Source organism: Ruditapes philippinarum, unplaced genomic scaffold, assembly GCF_026571515.1.
Source record: "Ruditapes philippinarum isolate M1 unplaced genomic scaffold, ASM2657151v2 ctg3116_1_1_1_1, whole genome shotgun sequence".
NCBI classification, from domain to species: Eukaryota; Metazoa; Mollusca; class Bivalvia; order Venerida; family Veneridae; genus Ruditapes; species Ruditapes philippinarum.
The window spans coordinates 195,351-215,163 of record NW_026866865.1 but is presented as its reverse complement, the minus strand read 5'-3'; the positions used below and the strand labels follow the sequence as shown (position 1 = coordinate 215,163).

The 19,813-nt window shown below is 33.1% G+C and overlaps 1 pseudogene; it reads right to left on the bottom strand.

Annotated features, from left to right (window-relative positions):
* Window positions 1-19,813, bottom strand: part of LOC132734039 (cyclin-dependent kinase 14-like) — an 87,417-nt pseudogene that overhangs the window by 25,528 nt on the left and 42,076 nt on the right.

Sequence of the window (19,813 nt, the reverse complement as noted above, 5' to 3'; positions counted from 1 at the left end):
TTTTGTCGCTATTATTTCTTAGCCACTTAGATTTTGGCTCTGTCTTCACAATTAAAAATAATTAATTTGGAAAAAGAAAATGATCTGAAATTTGCACACAAGTTATTGGTTTAGACCAGTACTTCAAAACTGAACATAAATCCTGAAGAAATTATATCAAGTCCTGTTGGGTAAAAAAAAAAACCTCAGTGGAGTCCCTTTAACAAACAGCTAACCAGTCAAGATAAAAGCTTTCTTGTGCTCAGGATCAGCATTTGTTTTAGATACAACTGATATTGTCACATGTTTGGAAATAAAAAAATATTGGTATTATTTCCCAGTAGGATCATAATCAATTCAATGTCTGCAACTACAAGGCAAAGTTTATGCATACAAGTTGCTAAAACAATCTTTTTTATCTTTTGGGAACCAATGATATGCCGAATAATTTACATAGAAAATGTGCTGAGTAATTTACATAGAAAATGTGCTGAGTAATTCACATAGAAAATGTGCTGAGTAATTTACATAGAAAATATGCTGAGTAATTTACATAGAAAATGTGCTGAGTAATTTACATAGAAAACAGTCATGTAATCTTAATTTCTTGATTTTCTTCAAAATAATGCGGATTTCTTATCAAATAATGTACATGGAAAGTTTCTTTACAATTATGCTGTTACGACCCATGTTTGTCAATTTGAGCAAGAAATCATCAAATCAACCCTTTCTGAACAATCACCAGGACCTTTGGATGTAGAGTGCTAAAAAGGTTTTTCCTATTTGGGCTTTGTGACCTTGTTTTTGACCCTGGACTGTCACATATTCGAACTCGAGCTAGAAGTTATCTAAACAGCCTTTTTGACCAATTTCAATCATATCTGGATTGAAACTGTATTCTCTATAGTGTTAAAAAGATTTTCGCTTTTTCAAAAAGATTTTAGAAAAGTCAATGCATACTTATATTGATACATGAACACATTATTTTAATAATTCTCATAAACTACAATAACTGATCCATCCTATAAACTCTGCGACCAGTGCAGACCAAGATTTAGGCTGGCACAGATTTTGATAATTGCATGCTATCTGCACTGTAGTTATATGATTATATTTCAAAATTTTCCCCCCAAAAAATGATGAATGGTTTTGTCTATATTGTATGGAAAAGGCCATTTAAGATATATAGCATGGTATTTGGTTAAAAAATGTCATTTTAAAAACTAAATTGCTATCTGTCTTGATAAAATTGTTCAGAAAATTGCATGTCATTTTCCACACTACACTTTCAAAGATAGCATGTAACCTCCTGATGGACCATTAATTTACAATACTCCGAGGAATTCATCTAGAATTTCTGTTTTTTAATTAAATGTCACATCAAATTAACAACATGTCTTTGAATTGTTACAAACTCATTATAGGTTTTTTGAAAAAACAATTATGAAAAGCAATTGCAGCTTCTGTATTATTGAAGGAAATAATGTATTTAATGATACCTGTTTAAAAGACCAAGTTCCACTACAATCTAATGTTATTTCAAAGACCTTAAAGTAATCTTCACATGCTTTTGATTTAAAGTAACCTTTGAAAAAATTATTCTGATGATATCACTTGAGTCAAAGACCCAAGCCTCAATGTATGTTTGTTACAACCTAAGAAATGTCCTTTCACAAAATTAATGGGACTGTTTTATTAATAAAAATTATATAAAGATACATTAAAACATAAATATATTATTGTACATTATAAATAAGATATATTATGTGCTTTGTATTAGATACAGTAACTTAATTATTAAGTTTCAGAAATAAAAATAAGGATTTATTGAAGAAAAAATGCTAACAAGCAAAGAAAAGTACAATTATTACTCTTGAAGTAAAGGAATTTATTTTGCTATTTATGTACAATTTTCCAATAGTAACTTCGATATAAATGTTAATATGTAAATAATCTGCTTAATTAGCCAATAAAAGTCTTTAATTCTGTCTTAATATCTTTTTTATGTATCTTCCCTATATATAAACATGTAATTCTCAGCAATATTCAATACTGCAGAAGAAAAAAAGGCATCATTTCATTGTCATAATACAAAAATTATGTATTGATTATCATTATAAGAAATATTACGAAATCAAAATCTGTGGTAAAAAAAAAACACCCTTCCAAAATTGCTATATTGCTTCAATAAATTCCTGAAAATTGCCAATTTTTCTCTTTCATAACCATATAACCAATCATTATACCTCTATGACCTCAGCTGAAGATTTTTTCTACTCTATGTCGGACAACAGACAAATATGAAAGATATCCACTCAGTGGTATATCTGTAATAATTCTGACATAGTAAACAATAATTCTGACATAGTAAACCAGTAAACAATGTCATTATTTCCATTATTTTTTTCTCTATGTTTCCATAGGGAATTGGTTTGGGCATTTTTCTAATTCAGTAATTACCAATGATACCAAAATACAACAACACAAATGCACAATATACCATTCAGGAAAAAAGGTCATTCAACTCTGGTTGTCCTGTTTCTATAACTGTGAATGCTTTTTGGCTATTTCCCAAAGGGCTCAACATACCAACACCCCTATCATGTTAAAGGTCAGAGGCTACTATATCTTTGTCCACTACTATAGAAACAACAACAACAACAACAACAACAACAACAATATCTGATTGCATATAAATCATTAAATATACAGAAATCAATTTTGTAATAGATAGGCTTAGTTAATAGAACTGTACTCACATTAAGGTAAGATCATGATGGTTCAATTTTATCAAAGGTTATCAAATGTTTCAGTAAAGCTAATTTATTTTCTACAACAAGTATGAAACTAGGGTTTCAATTTAGCTATCTTAACTTAAAGGAAAGAAAACATGTAATCTGACAGATAGCTATAATGTATTTACAGCTTTTAAACATTTTATTTGGAGTATGTGCTCTCAGACAGGCTGCCCTGTTGACATTTATGAAGCAAATATCCTCTTAAAGTCAATGTTACATTTTTCAACCTGAATTACCTTTCATGTTTGGCTAATGTTGCCGTGCAACCTCTTTCTGCAAGATACAAATACAGAAAGATGCCCCAATTCCAGAAGCTTCTCCTGCTTCTTTAGCGTGTCATGCGTTTAGGCACTCATATACAGGACCTCGATTTAAAGTCTCATCTAAAAGACTGATGAGTAATTTTAGGTGTCCAGCCTGGGAATCGAACCCATAATGTAGAAATTACAAGTCTCCCACGCTAACCAATTGAGCTACGCGGACTGGTTCAACATAATTATAACTACATTTTAATCAAAAACTATTTTTTCAAACTCAAAGAATCCTATATAAACCCAAAGTAGTCTAAATACAACTAAGAGCAACAATACTAATTGCCATATTAACCATGTCAGGAAGTCAGTACTTGCATAAACTGACCAATATATAATTAATCACATTTCTTTTCCTTATTAATCATACTCTCACACTATTGTGTCAAAGATAATGTCAGAAGCTAATGACTTCTTAATCACCATGATCCTTCAAATGGTAATTGTATGATATAGAAAAATTTAGCACAGAATGAAATATCTGATATACAGGATGTAACATGGATGGAATCTTTACTTGGCTCGTCAATATGATTTAAGATACATGTATATACATACTGTACTTTAATCTAAGACATAACCCTTTAAAGAACAACCCAAGGTATTCCAAATTTAAGTTTAAAAGTTGCTTTTTTCGACCAATCATGAATAATCTGATTTTTACCAAAGCAAGTAGTGTGTAAATGCTGGGATTTGTTGAGTTAGTTTATTTTATTATACTGTCCCTGTGGTACAGTAGACTCATACTTAAATATTAAGTCACTTTATTCAGTTAACAATTTTTAACTTTTCAAAACATTTTCAAAATTGTCATGAAAATCTGGAGGCGTGCTGCTTTAAGTTATAAACAAAACTGTACAAACCTTTGAAACTTGACAAGAAAGTCTCTGGAATTCCACTATATGTACCCTGTCTCCCTAGCGTATGGTAGCCACCTATATGTTTGTTATACGAGTGATTTGTCGTAATATCGTCACCATTATGTGAACATCTTTGTAGGGCAAGGTCAGGCGGAGAAAGAGATCCCGTCTTCGTTGACTCGCCATTCGTTAGAAGCTCATCTGTACTCTTGAGAAAAATTGGGAAAAGAAAAGATTATAAACCTTGCCTTGTATTTGAATGAGATGAAGATAAATTTTTTTTAGATATTTAGTTCCATTATGTATGTTTAATTCTGAATATAAAAGACACAATAAAAGTAGTGCTAGTCATTTGGGGAGCTGTGTGGCAGTATCCATGACAAAATGTGGGAACAACACGAAGGGGTTTATGAAACCTGGAATTATCAAACAGACAAGAATAAGGTTATTGCACCTTTTTTTTATGCATAAACATCTGTGAAAGCTGTCAGGCTAATTATTAGAATTGCCCTGCCCTCTGGCTCATTTGCTTTAAATGGCTTCCTGCAGATGTTAATGGACAAAATAAAAAACAACAGTACATAATAACCCTCTAAAAGTTGTTACACAGTCCTGACCATTTATATATTCAATTATGTCAAGATGCTCAAAAGATGCTTTGGATAAGTGCTTAAAAGGTTAGGATAGTTGCAGCAATTTTACACAGTCTATAAGAAAGCTCTATTATAATACAGACTACATGCAACATCTTAAATCTTTTCTTGTGGTTATTATCACGAGGCTACCAACACAGCTCCTGTCTTCTACTTTAAAGCAGCCTCCAGCTTTTCTAGATATTGAATATGTTATTTTTAGATAAATATTTTTCATAATTTTAATCAAATCAAAAGAATTGAAGGTAAAAAACTGAAATTTGACAATAATGAAATACATAAACAATAAATAAACTATTCAATATCTCTAATCAGCCAGTCCGCATTCTATATCTATATTCACTGCGGTATACCGTACCCCGGATATTGCTCGATATTATGAGGACTTTCATCCCATTTCGCGACTTTGAACGAGGAAAGAAGGTATGTTTAGTGACGATATTTAGTCATTTTGAATTGGTTTGATATAAATTTTGTAGAAAAACAAATACTACGATAATTTCTCTAGTTACTGAAACCCCAAAAATGTTGAGAAATAGCTTTGAAATGTAATTAGGAGGTAAAATTCGTCTCTTTGCTCACGTGATAAATGAGCTCGGATCAATCAAATTTGATGTTTTTGTGCATATACTTCTTTAAAAGAAAAACTTGAATCGAGTGAAATGTGATAATGATGATAATGTTTATGTTGTAAATGTTCAATCAACAATAGAACCTCAGATGACAGTGCATTTTGAGAATAAATACACATGTCAGTGTACCGAGTATTGCGTTGGAGTTGCCCGCCGGTGTCACGAGTATTGCTTTTAGTGTAACGAGTATTGGTTATCAATGAAGAGTAAATGCAAGTAGTAAACACAAAGTATTTACCACATTTAATTTTAAATATTTCTTACTGTGTATACTTATTTACACTATATGTGCAGAATATGCAGAATTCGGAGGTACTTTACTGGAAACATCTGCGAATAATCCATATTTTCATTCCTGCTCGTGAAAAATCTCAGCCGAACGAACTCAGCAATTTTCTGTGTTTAAAATGTTCTCGTTGCTATCGAAGGGTCAACCTTTCCAGAATTTGTTAATAATTATTGCATATCTTACTTTAATTAAATAGTAAAAAAATGCACCCAAAGTGCATTAATACTGCCTCAAGATTGTCAATATTAGACGGTATTGAGCAAGTGTGCCAATATCTAATATCAACCGACTTTATACTATGCCAAAAATCCATATAAAGGTAACTTTCGGGCATTTTGTACCTGCACTCTAGCAACGGCAGACCGTCTGCACGTGAAATTTTGTTACGCCATTAGCAATGAGTTACCGTATGACTGCCGAGCGGGTACAGCTCAAAAAACCGAATAATAGATTTTGATAAGATTATGATAAAGGGCAGCAGATGCAATAAAAAGGTTATGTTCCTTATAACCTTTTACCTCATGAAGGCTTTACACCCCCACCCCTTTTGAGGCCTCAAATAGTGTAAAACATGCGCTATTTAGGCCCCAAACACGTTTTTTTCGTTTGAGAAATGTTATTCAAAAGAGTGATCACTTTTTCGGCGCCACCCCCATTAAAAAGGTACATCAAGGGGGTTACGTAGGCAGGGGGGGATGTGCCCCCTTCTGTTTAGGGGTTTGAAGTGGGGCAGTAGCCCCTCTAATCGCCGAGAAGACTTGGGACTTGTGGGGGGCTAAATGGCCTCAGGTCGATTTAAAGGTACCGTGTAATAAACGCCGAAAACCTAAGACTTTATATCAATCAATTGAGAAGTTGGTGCACCTTGAAATCAGTTTTGATGGGAAAAAACAACGCAAAATAGAGGTTTTTGGCAATTTTGAGACGCCCCCCACCCCGTTGCCATGATAATTGGAAATTTAAAATTGAGCATGCTATTCCACAGGCTATGGTCCAGCTAACATTTGTGCCCAGTTTGATTTTGATCAGTATTGAAGCATTTTTTATAGTTTCATAGCAGTTTGAACTTGTAACAAGAGGCTTGAAAACAGCCATTTTTCGCATTATGCTCATGCAGTAAAAGGTTAAGACGATACCGGCATGCTTGGACGGCATTAGCCCTGGGGCCAATATTTTATTAATTTCGTCGATATGTTTCTTAAGGCAAACTTGCCCTGTAAAACCTTTTATTAATGTCATCTAAATATGTTTTTTTTTATTCTTGTCCATTTCTGAGATGGGTCTCCTTGATCAAAGTGTCTTGAGACATGTATTTAAAGTTTTTTTATCGTCAATTTTGATGGTTCTACCCTGCTTCCGACCCCGCGCACACTTTATTTCATCCATAGTGTGATTTTCAACCAAATTGGAAATTAAATCTCTGTATTTGCCCGTAGGAAAAGAACTGTAATAACACTGAAAATGCACTGTTGAATCTGAAATATTTGAATAAATATCATATTAACAAGTACATTATCAGAAAAATGAAATAAAATCGATAAACAGACGTAAAAATTAATCAAAAATATCGAGTTTCCATACTAATGTGCTCATTCTGTTTTTGCAATACTCTGTACACTAAAGTTGGGCTATTTTGCAATACTCTGTACGCTTAAAATCAATACTCGGTACACTGTCTTGTATCTTTTTTGGCCTGTATCTTTTTGTACTTTCACACTTTTTGCCTGAAATTTGGACAAGGCATACTTGGATTGTGAATAAAAAAAATTGCTCGATTCAATTTTTTTTATATTGGTATTATAATAATTTCTAACGATTCTACAGTATCGCGGTCAGTATTTTCTAGTGAGCAGCGGATCGTTTAGGGGTTGTTTAATCAGTTTTACAAATAGCTGTAATATTTTTACGTCTTTTAGAGCTACAAAAATACCTCTAGATATATAAAACTCGTTTAGACAAATGAAATAGCCATTAGTTTGGAAAATATCGTCGCTGAACTTACCTTCGTTCCCCGTTCAATGTCGCGAAATGGGATGAAAGTCCTCATAATATCGAGCAATATCCGGGGTACGGTATACCGCAGTGATATTTAGAAACAAACTTTACTGATAGCATTACATTATGGCTCTCTGACGATGTTTTGAAGACCAGGCTTGCTTTACAGTGATATGATACACTTTCCCAAAATGAAATTTACTCAAATATTTCGATTTTGAAACAACACAGAATTGTTTTTTCCAACACAGAAAATAAAGGCTGAAGGCAGCTTTAAAAAGCGCGAAAAAAATTTGTGTAAATTATTATTCCAGTAGCCTCTTTTCTTTCAATAATGGCTGTCAGCAGCAATTATAATTTCCTCTTCCATCCTATAATCATTAACAATTAATTTTTCACATTCCATAGCTCTTAAGGTAGCGCTGGGGTGCTGATATTAACAAACAGGCCTGTCAGTTGGAATTTGGTAAACAATATTTTAAGAGTCAAGTAGTAGTGATTCATAATTATAAATATTTTTTTGGCAGATACATCGGGACAACTGTGATTACTGGTATAATATTGATGTAGATAATCCACAAACATCCTTTTCAACATTATTTGTAATGTGGCATGAACAATTATTAAACTAGCTACTATATAAAATAGCCAGTGAAGAATACTCTTAGCCTGTACATCCTGTTTAGATTTTCCTACACTTTAACTACTTTTTACTCTTTTACTACTCATGCTTGCAGAAACCATGATCACAAAATAGACAAATATCGGTTTTTTTTGCCAATTATTACATTTTCATTCATTATCATATATAAATTGCTGTGAAAAGACGAATAATATCGACATTTTAAAGTTCATTTTGTTGAGTAAAAAGGCAAGATTTTAGCATTTAATCATTAAAGCGCCTTTTGTGCAGTATATACCGGCATAACGGTATAAGTAATAGTAAAGAGCATCGAAGCACAAGGCTATCTGATTGGTACGAGGGGCGACTCGAGTATAAATTCAAGATTGCCGAGTGGTTTTTGATGTTCTTTCTCTTTGTATTCATAGTCAAAAATAAAAACACTTCCTGATGTGACAATATGAAACCCCAGAAAAAAGGAAACCAAATGAACAAGCAATCTGAATATGATATTTCTATCCGCCTTCCCTTTTCCCGTCGTTACAATATGTAAACCCCAGACAAAATGACCAATCAATGGACATGCTCTGCAGTGCGGGGCACTGTGCATGTATATGTATACGATTTAACTCTGACACATTTTCAACAGAAAGGTCCCCAAACTATGATACAATTAGTGTTGCGCTCCAATCTCACTCACTTAACCAGTGCATAAAGCTATATCTAATTAAATATTCTTATAAAATGTAAACAGTAAAATAATATTGTTTCCATAATTCTATGGTCGATTCTCAAAAGACTTAATTGTAACATGAAATGTCTCTGTTTATTTAAAACACATGAATATTGTATATAAACAGAATTAAACATTGCAGAATGAAATGTTACCGTTTCAACAATGGATTTCCTGCATTTTTTGTATAGTTCTCTTTTAAGGCAATATACCACCTTATTTTCTTTCATACAAGTATTATTGAATGGTTCATTTTTTAAAACTGAACATTTTTTTGCAGCAAAATATATAGTATATATAAAATTTATACACTTTAAATTTAGCTTGTGTTTTTGTTTTATTAATTTCATTACTTACCTCTTGGTCACTTTTCATGTATTGTGTCTTCTTTTGATATGGCTGAAAATAGACAAAAACAACAACAATTTAGAACTAACTTTCAGATGGCATTAAAATCTATTTTCATAGCAACCAGTGCATATCACTATGAAAAAATATATGTTCAATTAGTTATACCTTAACAGCACACAATGTAGCGTGTACATAAATACAAGACATTCATTTATAGCCATTTAATGACAAATCTTACTCTGTAATCAGACAATTATTAATGATTAATCAGAGAACCAGTCTGTCTAATAATTTTCATCATTTGGACGCAGTTTTAGACATTTTTTTTTGGGTTAGAAGACGTTAAAATTAGGGGATAGATTCCTTTTATTTCATTACTTAAGTTTGATTTTTTGATTGGGTTTACATTGTACCATCACAGAATAAGTCATATTGTGATTTTGAAGCTTTACTGGTGGAGGAAGACCTCATGTGCATTTATTTTCAAGGCACAAACGGGTTTACGCTGAGTAAAAGCCCACCAATAAGCTAAAGGCTGGATACGAACAGATTCCTAATCATAAAGACTATTTAAGATCTACAGGTTGAAAAGAAGTCCTCTGGTCTCTTACAGTGCCATTATTTTCAGACTAAAGGTGTCATAATTTAACATAATTCCACCTTAGAAAGCTGTGCCAGCTAGCTCACAGTTTTATAATTCATAGCTTGTTTGTTTAGTTTTATGGCCCACTAGCACAATTTATAATAAGGTCATAAGCTAAGGTGCTGAAACATGAAAGATGATTTTGGTTAACCTCAGGTGTTACAAACTTACAGCAACACTTAGGGGTCAAAACCACCTCACCTGCTAGAGCTAATTAAGATATGCATCTACTCCAGTAATTCAAAACCATTTAGTGGCTCCTTATGATAGGCAGGGATAACAAAACAGTGGTTGTAATTCTGATGCCCCGACCATTAAAGACAAACAGGCTAAGAATTCATATATAGCAATTAAAAGGTCATGACTGACATATTCCATGTCAGACACACATATATATTCACTGGGCAATAAATAGTAAGGCCCCCAAGAGTTGGAAAGATCTGTGTAAAGAAGAACTGTTTTCAAATTCATATTTACTGTAAAAAGAGTTTGACATCAGATAATAATGGTTATTATTATGATAACTAAATCTCCATTCCTATACATGTACAGTAATAAAAATTCCACCACTTGGCATAAATTATTCAATATTCATTACAAAATGGAAGAAGAATAACCAGGGGAGGCAACTCTAACTAGCTAATATGGCATTTCAGACAAAACTGAGCGTTACTTATTTATGCAAAATGTCAGGGGAAAATTTACTTCTTACATTATAAATTAATTATGATGACCTGTACAAAGTTGAAGTGAGTCAATAACAGTTAGCAACTAATCAGCAATACTCATCTACTAAACCAGATTAAAACAACATAATAAAATTAATTACATTTATGTAAAAAAAATACCAAAATCTCCAATCATTAAATTTATTATTATATTGCATTCTGGAAACAATTGATAATTATAAAAAATCCTATAAATTTTTACAAAAATGGCCCAAAAATTTTCCCTTCCAAACCCTTTATTTATGTTTTACACAAAATTTACTGGTGATCATAATTTGGGAGCTATCTTTATAAGTTTGCCAGCCAATAAGTTAATTGTGCTGAATCGGGCCTGGTTCTTCGTTACTGGTGGGCAAAGGATTCATTATTTTTTGGTTCCAGAAGCAATAATAATCTGGTTTTAAAACATGAGAATTCAAGTTTTTTTTTTGTTGAAAAAAATTTAACATCCCATTTTAAGAAAATTACAGAACGCATTAACGTCAGTTTAAAACTTCAAACGCCAAAAAATCAATAAAATTAAGAAGTAGGTCAGTCTATCTGGAATATTCAGGCTGCTACGCTTGTTAAATTAACAGGCGTTAAAAAAACCTATGAATTTTTTGAATTTCCAATTCAACCCTTATTACTAGTCTGATCTTATCAAATATTGACAATGGTTACTTTCAAGTTAAGACTTGCATATTTTTGGCACTTACAATAATATATTACATTTATTTCTACAAAAGTTTTGTAATTTGAATCACCAAAAAGAGCAAAATTAATATTAATGACCTTTTCTGAGTGTGTTTACTTAATTTATGCTTAAAAATAATAGATTCAAAATGTGGAATGTTGACAATTTAGGACAGACCTTTGGACCCCCAACTTTCCCATTTGTTTTGTCAGAAAATTTTTGAAAAGGAATTACTCTTTTGTTTTTTTTTTGTTTTTTTTGGTTTTACAGCGAAAACCAAACACTTTTTATGGGCTTTAAATATAGCAAAAAGTTATACTTTACAATTACACATGCCGGAGCCAAAATACCCCTAAATAATCTTAAATAAGGGCATCACTCTCCATTCTCCAAAAAATTTGTGATACATTCCAAGAAAGAAAAAAAATTCATATATGAAGTTTTTTTATTGAGTTCCAGGGCCCTTCCCAAAGGGTTTTAGTCTTTTTTTGTTTTTTTGGGGTTTTTACGTCACACCAAAAGTTGGGAATAAAATTTGGGCGACATTCCAGTTTTATGGTGGAGGAAGCCCCTCAGTGCCCTTCTGTGCATTATTAAAGGGCACAAAAGGGGCACCCGAGTAAAACCACCTATGTTCTTTAGCTAGCTGGATAGCTTCCTCACATGAAAGAATCCAAAGTCCCTGTCAGGATTAGAACCTAATGGCCGTAAGGGGCAAGTTGTTTATAAGTCAACAACCTTAACCACTCGGCCATGGATGCCCCATTTATACTTTTGTAGTGTGGCACTCACAAAATATGTGAATTATAGACAAGGGCAAATTTATAGGGAAAATTTATATGCCATCCCTTGAAGTTCTAACACGGAGCCAGCTTTCAGGTCTTACTGGAAGACAATGTGAAAGTTACTTGGGGTACGTCTCTCTCAGAATGCCATTATATTATGAGAAACAAGATGGCACAATTTAAGAGGAAGTGCCAATCTACCTTCTACAAGCTTCATAACATATCATGGTTTCAAAGAACTTATAAATTAAAGGGACTGATCGAGACTGTAGGTCAGAGAGGCAAATATCATCTTAAGTGACCCAAACCCCCCCCCCCCCCCTAGTATCTACATTTTAGTACCTTACAATTTTTTTACTGGTATCTATTTTAATTTCTATATTAATTTTCATTTAAATGAACATGCAGAAATCTGTTATTTCATATCCCTTCACATTACCTTTCTATGCATATTGATTGAAATTTCTCCTTCATTGCAATGCCAACAATACAATGTTACAAATATCATAATAACATCCGAGAATCATTACATCGTAACTGGAACCAAATTTTTTTCCAAAACGTAATTAATATGCTTGATTAAATCGTACAAATTAATAATCTCTGGCTTTCTCAACCACAATTAATCCATATGAAAACACAAGTTACGTTTAATAACCCCTCTTTTATCTCAAATAATTACTTTTTTCCGGAAAAAAAATTTCAAGAGAATTTGCCATTCTCGTATTAAATGAAATTGTTAACCATCAAGTTTAAGGTGCTCCAGTCATCATTTGTTTGTTTGTTTGCTTCATTTCACGCCTTTTTTCAACAGTATTTCAGTCATATAGGCGGGTAGTTTCCTAACCATCGTTCCTGGAGAGTTACACCAGTACTAGACTACCTTCCTCCGCGCTAAACTACCAAAGCATCTCCCGGGGATCGAACCCACGCCAGAGAGGTAACTGGATTTAAGAAGTCATCGACTCTAACCCCTTGACCACGGAGGCGGTCTCTCCAGTCATCAAGCATGCAGTGTCATAGGGGGGCTTATATTAAATTGTCACCGATCTATTTTAGCTACCTTGTCAGTGATCTAAGCTACCTTGTCAATGGTCTTTGCTTCCTTGTCAGTGATCTAAGCTACCTTGACAGTGATCTAAGCTACCTTGTCAATGGTCTTTGCTTCCTTGTCAGTGATCTAAGCTACCTTGTCAGTGATCTAAGCTACCTTGTCAATGGTCTTTGCTTCCTTGTCAGTGATCTAAGCTACCTTGTCAGTGATCTAAGCTACCTTGTCAGTGATCTAAGCTACCTTGTCAGTGATCTAAGCTACATTGTCAGTGATTTAAACAACCTTGTCAGTGTTCTTAAATTATTGTCAATGATCTAAACTTCTTCGTCAGTGAATTTAGCTCCCTGACATCAGTGATTTGTCAGTGAATTTAGCTCCCTTATGTCAGTGATTTGTCAGTCAATGAAGCTCCCTTACGACAGTGATTTGTCAGTCAATTAAGCTCCCTTACGACAGAGATTTGTCAGTCAAATTAGCTACCTAACGTCAGTGATGGTAGAAAAATTTGTTCCCCTTACGTCAATGAATTTATGTCCGTTATGTCAGTGAATTAAGCTCCCTTATGTTAGTGAATTTATGTCCCTTCCGTCAGTGAATTTAGCTCCCTTACGTCAGTAAATTTAGCTCCCTTACTTCAGTGAATTTATGTCCCTAACGTCAGTACATTATGTCCCTTACATTACTGAATTTATGTTCCTTATGTCAGTGAATTTAGCTCCCTTACATCGGTGAATTTAACTCCCTTATGTCGGTGAATTTAGGTCCATTGTGTCAGTGAATTTAGCTCCTTTATGTCAGTGAATTTAGCTCCTTTACGTCAGTGAATTTAGCTCCTTTACATCAATGAATTTAGTTCCCTTATGTCAGTGAATTTATGTCCCTTATGTCAGTGAATTTAGCTCCCTTACGTCAGTGAATTTAGCTTTTTTATTTCAGTGAATTTAGCTCCTTTATGTCGGTGAATTTAGCTCCCTTACGTCAGTGAATTTAGCTTTTTTATTTCATTGAATTTAGCTCCTTTATGTCGGTGAATTTAGCTCCCTTACGTCAGTGAATTTAGCTTTTTTATTTCAGTGGATTTTAAGCCCTCTTATGTCAGTGAATTTAGCTCCCTTATGTCGGTGAATTAAGCTCCCTTATGTCGGTGAATTAAGCTCCCTTATGTCGGTGAATTAAGCTCCCTTACGTCAGTGGATTTAGCCCTCTTATGTCGATTAATTTAGCTCCCTTATGTCAGTGAATTTAGCGCCCTTACGTCAGTGAATTTAGCCCTCTTATGTCAGTGAATTTAGCTCCCTTATGTCGGTGAATTTAGCTCCCTTATGTCAGTGAATTTAGCTCCCTTACGTCAGTGAATTTAGCTCCTTCAATATGTCAGTGAATTTAGCTCCCTTATGTCGGTGAATTTAGCTCCCTTATGTCAGTGAATTTAGCTCCCTTACGTCAGTGAATTTAGCTCCTTTATGTTGGTGAATTTAGCTCCCTTATGTCAGTGAATTTAGCGCCCTCACGTCAGTGAATTTAGCTCCTTCAATATGTCAGTGAATTTAGCTCCCTAATATGTCAGTGATCTTTGAAAATCTCAAATTATAATGGATGTATTACCTTAGCCTGTATTACTCGACAAAATTTCTCACAACAACATAATGATTTCCATTATACAAAAAAATACTTGTTTATTGCAGTGTTTAAAGCTCTCAGACAATTATATCCAGTAATAACAACAGGCTTGTGATCAACTGATAGAAGAAACTGGTTGGCAGTTTATATACAGAGCAGGGAAGACAACTTAAAACCTGACACTACATCAACAGCTGCTGTGTAGCCCTTAGAACAGGAAGAGATAACTCTAGATTTACGGTACTTATTAATATAAAATTTTATCTAATCCAATGAGATTTTGACAAAAGTTGTACTTACAAAATCCTAATAATCAAGTATCATCTGTTAATCCTTAAAGTGTTTTTATTCACTTTTCTAATGACAAAATCCTAAATTTCACAAATTCTCTTATTTTAAGCATCCTCATGGTATTCTAAATTGTAATGAGATTTCCTCATGTGAAAATAAGCTCTTATAATATTTTGAAGAGAAACATATTTATGCAGTTATGCCAGAAAATTTTCAAGTTTTTAAGGTTACCGGAAACCCTGTAAGTTATAATATATAACCTAAGAGTAAAAAAGATCAATCTATGCTATAGCACAGTTATTTGAGACACACATGAATTATGATGACAAAGTGTTTCAACATCATTTTCCAACCAATGAAATCACTAAGATTTTCAAAAAATAGCCCTTCTTAATTGTATATATAACAGGCAATTTTTTTTCTTTAAATTTTCATAAGTAAAACACTGTATTTTTTAAGAATTTTGGGGGAATACAGTTTGATTTACGGTCTTGAAATTTTTAAATTTAAAAAATATAAGCAGAATGTAAAGATCAGGGTTTTAAAAATTGTCGAAAAGGTTTTTTATAGCCTTTTCTTCCTTTCTTAGCAATTTTTTAAAATGGTTCTAGATGGGTATGAGGTTGAACACAACACGAGTTAACCAAGTGTTGTTGTGTCAATGCTCACCAACAAAAAGTTCAGTATGTGATAGCTGCTCACAATATTTTATAGAAGTGAAGGGTTGTCCCAGGCAGAGTGGTTTATGCTGTAGACTTTTAACAAATTGCCTTTCACCGATGTAGGTTTCAGCTATGCAAGCAAGAGCTAGCTTATGGGTTTAAATCAATAGTTCCATATAACCTATTACCCCACATTGTGAAAAATGGCTCATCGAAAAGCCTCCTGTTACAAGTTCAAACTGCTATGAAACTATCAAAAATGCTTCAATACTGATGAAATTTGGCACAAATGTTGACTTAACCATAGTCTCTATAACAGCTACTCAATCGTAAATTTCCTGTTATCATGGCAATGGGGGATGTCTCAAAATTGCCCAAAATCACTTATTTGCAATCCATCAAAACTCAGATTTCAAAGTGCTGCAACTTCTCAATGAATTGGGATAGAGTAAAAGGCTTTTCAGCGTCGGGTTACTAGTTACCCTAAGATTGACCTGAGGCTACTTTTAGCTTGTCACATGTCCAAAAATTTCTTGCAGATGAGGTGGACTACCCCCCCCCCCCCCCCCTGAAATAATGCACAGAGGGCCACCTGAGGTCATCCTCAGTCAGTAAAATTTGAAAGTTGCTATATGAACTACACTGTGTTGGTGCAACATAAAACCCCACCAACATTGTTTTTATACAGGTTGGCAAGCATGCATGATGTTTTTGTCTTATTCCTATATTAATTAACTCCTTGAGTGAGTGACTGTTAAACTTTTCTATCAAGGGATATCCAACTACCTTAAACCAGTGCCAAATGTTATCAACTGTCTTTCAACACTGTAGCATGTTCAAATGGAAATAAATTACGAAAACATTTGGAAACAAAGGTATGGGGTTCCCACTGGGTGGCAAGGGTACAATAAGAAGTCAACACTGACTTAATGAAGGCGAGACTCGGTTATTGATGGCAAGACACCACTATCACAAACATTTGGAATTTTTGTCAAATCAAATAAAGATTGGGCAACATCAACAGATTAGTAGGTTTTTTGACTGTGTAAACTTTATTTATCTGATATCAAGGCAAGTGCATGCAAATATTTTTATGAAAGTAAATCTTTGACTTTCAATTAGGTCTATTAAGTATGAGTCTGAAAAAGTATGCATGACTCCAAAAGCTTAATCAATCTCTCTATTCTTTTGAAGTTTAAAAGTTTTAAATTTGTCCCGTCAAAGCAGCTATTTTTAGTAACATCAATTATGTAAAACATTTAAGTTTTTTTCTGGTGGAAATGAAAGTGTAACCTTGGAAACTCAAATTGTCTTATATGATAATTAATTCCAAATGACTTTTCTGAAAACACATTTAGTGGGTAGTCAACATTTCTAAGAACAGTTTTATTGCATCATTAGTCACAGTTTATTAAACAATCAAGCATTCAGTCTGTTGCCACATTTCCAAGAACATTTTAACTGTCTCATTACTATAATATTTTAACAGTCATTTTACTCTGTCAAGTTTGTTGCCATCTGAATTTCAAAACCAAATTTACAAAATTCCACAACATTTCCAATCAAATTTATGACAAATTTACAATGTGTCCTTGACATCTTATATAAATGACAAGTGTCCTTGATGTTTCAAACTGTTGAAATTAGAATTTACTAATTTTGTATATATTCCTTCAATAATTATGGCCATGACATTTTCTATAAAATTTCTGAAATACAAATTTACTGTGCTATTGACATTTTCAATGAATGCAAAATAACTGTGTCCTTGACATTTCCCACAAATACAAATTTACTGTTTCCTTGACATTTCCAATGAATGCAAATAAACTGTGACCTTGACATTTCTAACAGATACAAATTTACTGTGTCCTTGACATTTCCCACAAATACAAATTTACTGTGTCCTTGACATTTCCAATGAATGCAAATAAACTGTGACCTTGACATTTCTAACAGATACAAATTTACTGTGTCCTTGACATTTCCCACAAATACAAATTAACCGTGTCCTTGACATTTCTAACAGATACAAATTTACTGTGTCTTTGACATTTCTAACAAAATTTATACAAATTAACTGTGTCCTTGACATTTCCAACAAAAATAATTTTACTGCACCTTGACATTTCCAACAAATACAAATTTACTGTGTCCTTGACATTTCCAGCAACTGAAAATTTACTGTGTCCTTGACATTTCCAACAACTGAAAATTTACTGTGTCCTTCACATTTCAATGAAAGCAAATTAACTGTGTCCTTGACATTTCTTACAAATATAATTTTACTGTGTCCTCATTAAATGACATTTCCAACAAATACAAATTTACTGTGTCCTTGATATTTCCAACAAACCTTCAAAAAATGATTAATTAGTTTTAACAAACTTGCAAGGTCATTTTCAAAATTTGCACAAATCAGCATTATCATCTTGTATGAATATCAAAGGCATTTTTTTGTTTCAGAACTTTATCTATATGAAAGGCAGGGTATAAATTTATATATCCAAGACCAACATTTTATTCCAAGACCAACATATAATAATATTCATACTGATCAACTTGATTAAATGTTCAGATAATACAGTCTCTTTGAGACTGCAGTATTTGCTTTTATTGACAATCAATGTTTTACATCAAAGGGGAATGGAATAAATCTTATTGAGTGTATAATAAAGGTTTTTGTTTATTATCAAGAGGTGGTCCAATATTTGGAAATTTGACAACACTTCTGGTAAAGATATTATCTAGACTATTAATCTGGTCAAACGTTCATCTTGTCTAACATCTCAATAGACATCTCAAGACAAGACACTCAATGAATAACAATAATATTTATCTGTATCAAATATACAACATATGAGCTTTAAAAAAGCCTAAGGTATCAGACCCCCAATATCATCAATTAAATCACCCCCTTCCCCACCCTGAAAGCCAACACTGACCTAACTGACCCTGGACACCTCTAACAAAAACAAAATTACATTCTTATGTAGTCTTAAATAAAAAGTCCAAGGAGCATCATCCTAATGAAATCATAAAATAGAGAAAAACAGACCCCCTAAAAACACCCAAATGACAAAATTTAAATCCCATCATGGATTATGAGCACTGGAATGCAAAAGTTACCATCTACGCCCCCTAGCACCTGCTTAAGCATAATTCATCATTTTAACATGAAAATGGTGAAATTTTTAATTTAGAAACTTCCGCAGAACTGCGATCACTGTTGGTACGGTGAGTATAATGGAACCCTCACTGTGACACTCTTGTGACATTCCATGAAAAGTGGCGTATTATGATCCCCAAGTATAAATAAGCCTATAATGAGAATTATAGCATAAAATCGGCTATTTTCCCCTCTTTTGCCCATGTTATAACGGGGCCAAAACCATGCGTTAACATAGTCACGCGCTCTTGTTATAGCCCGGTTTCACCTATGCGCAATACATACAGGGCCAAGTAAACAAACAAACAAACAAGAGCCACCGCCGGGCGGGGGCAACGCTCGACTTTTTACTTTTTCTAAACGCAAACATAGAAAGGTTTGTACATATATTAACGTTTCCTTTATATAAATTTAGTTGGTCTGTCTTGTCACATTAGTTTTCTTTATATATTTTGTATATATATGAATAGAAACATTAAGCATATTTCTAAAAATAGCAACAGTACGCAATTTCTTAAAAATAGCAACATGACGCAATTCTCAATATAGAAAAAATGACGCAATTTCTAAAAAATACAAAAAATGACATAATTTCTAAAAATAAAAAAGTGATGCAATTTCTAAAAATAGCAACAATGATGCAATTTTCAAAAAATAGAAAAATTGACACAATTTCTAAAAATAGAAAAAAGGAAGCATTTCTAAAAAAAGAAAAAAAAAATGACGCAATTTCTAAAAATACTAAAAATAGAAATTATGACGCAATATCTAAAAATAGAAATTATGACGCAATTTCTAAAAGTAGAAAAAATGACGCAAAAATTTTAAAAATAGCACCAATGACGCAATTTCTAAAAATAGAAATTATGACGCAATTTCTAAAAATAAAAATTATGACGCAATTTTCTAAAAATAGAAAAAATGACGCAATTTCTAAAAAATAGCACCAATGACGCAATTTC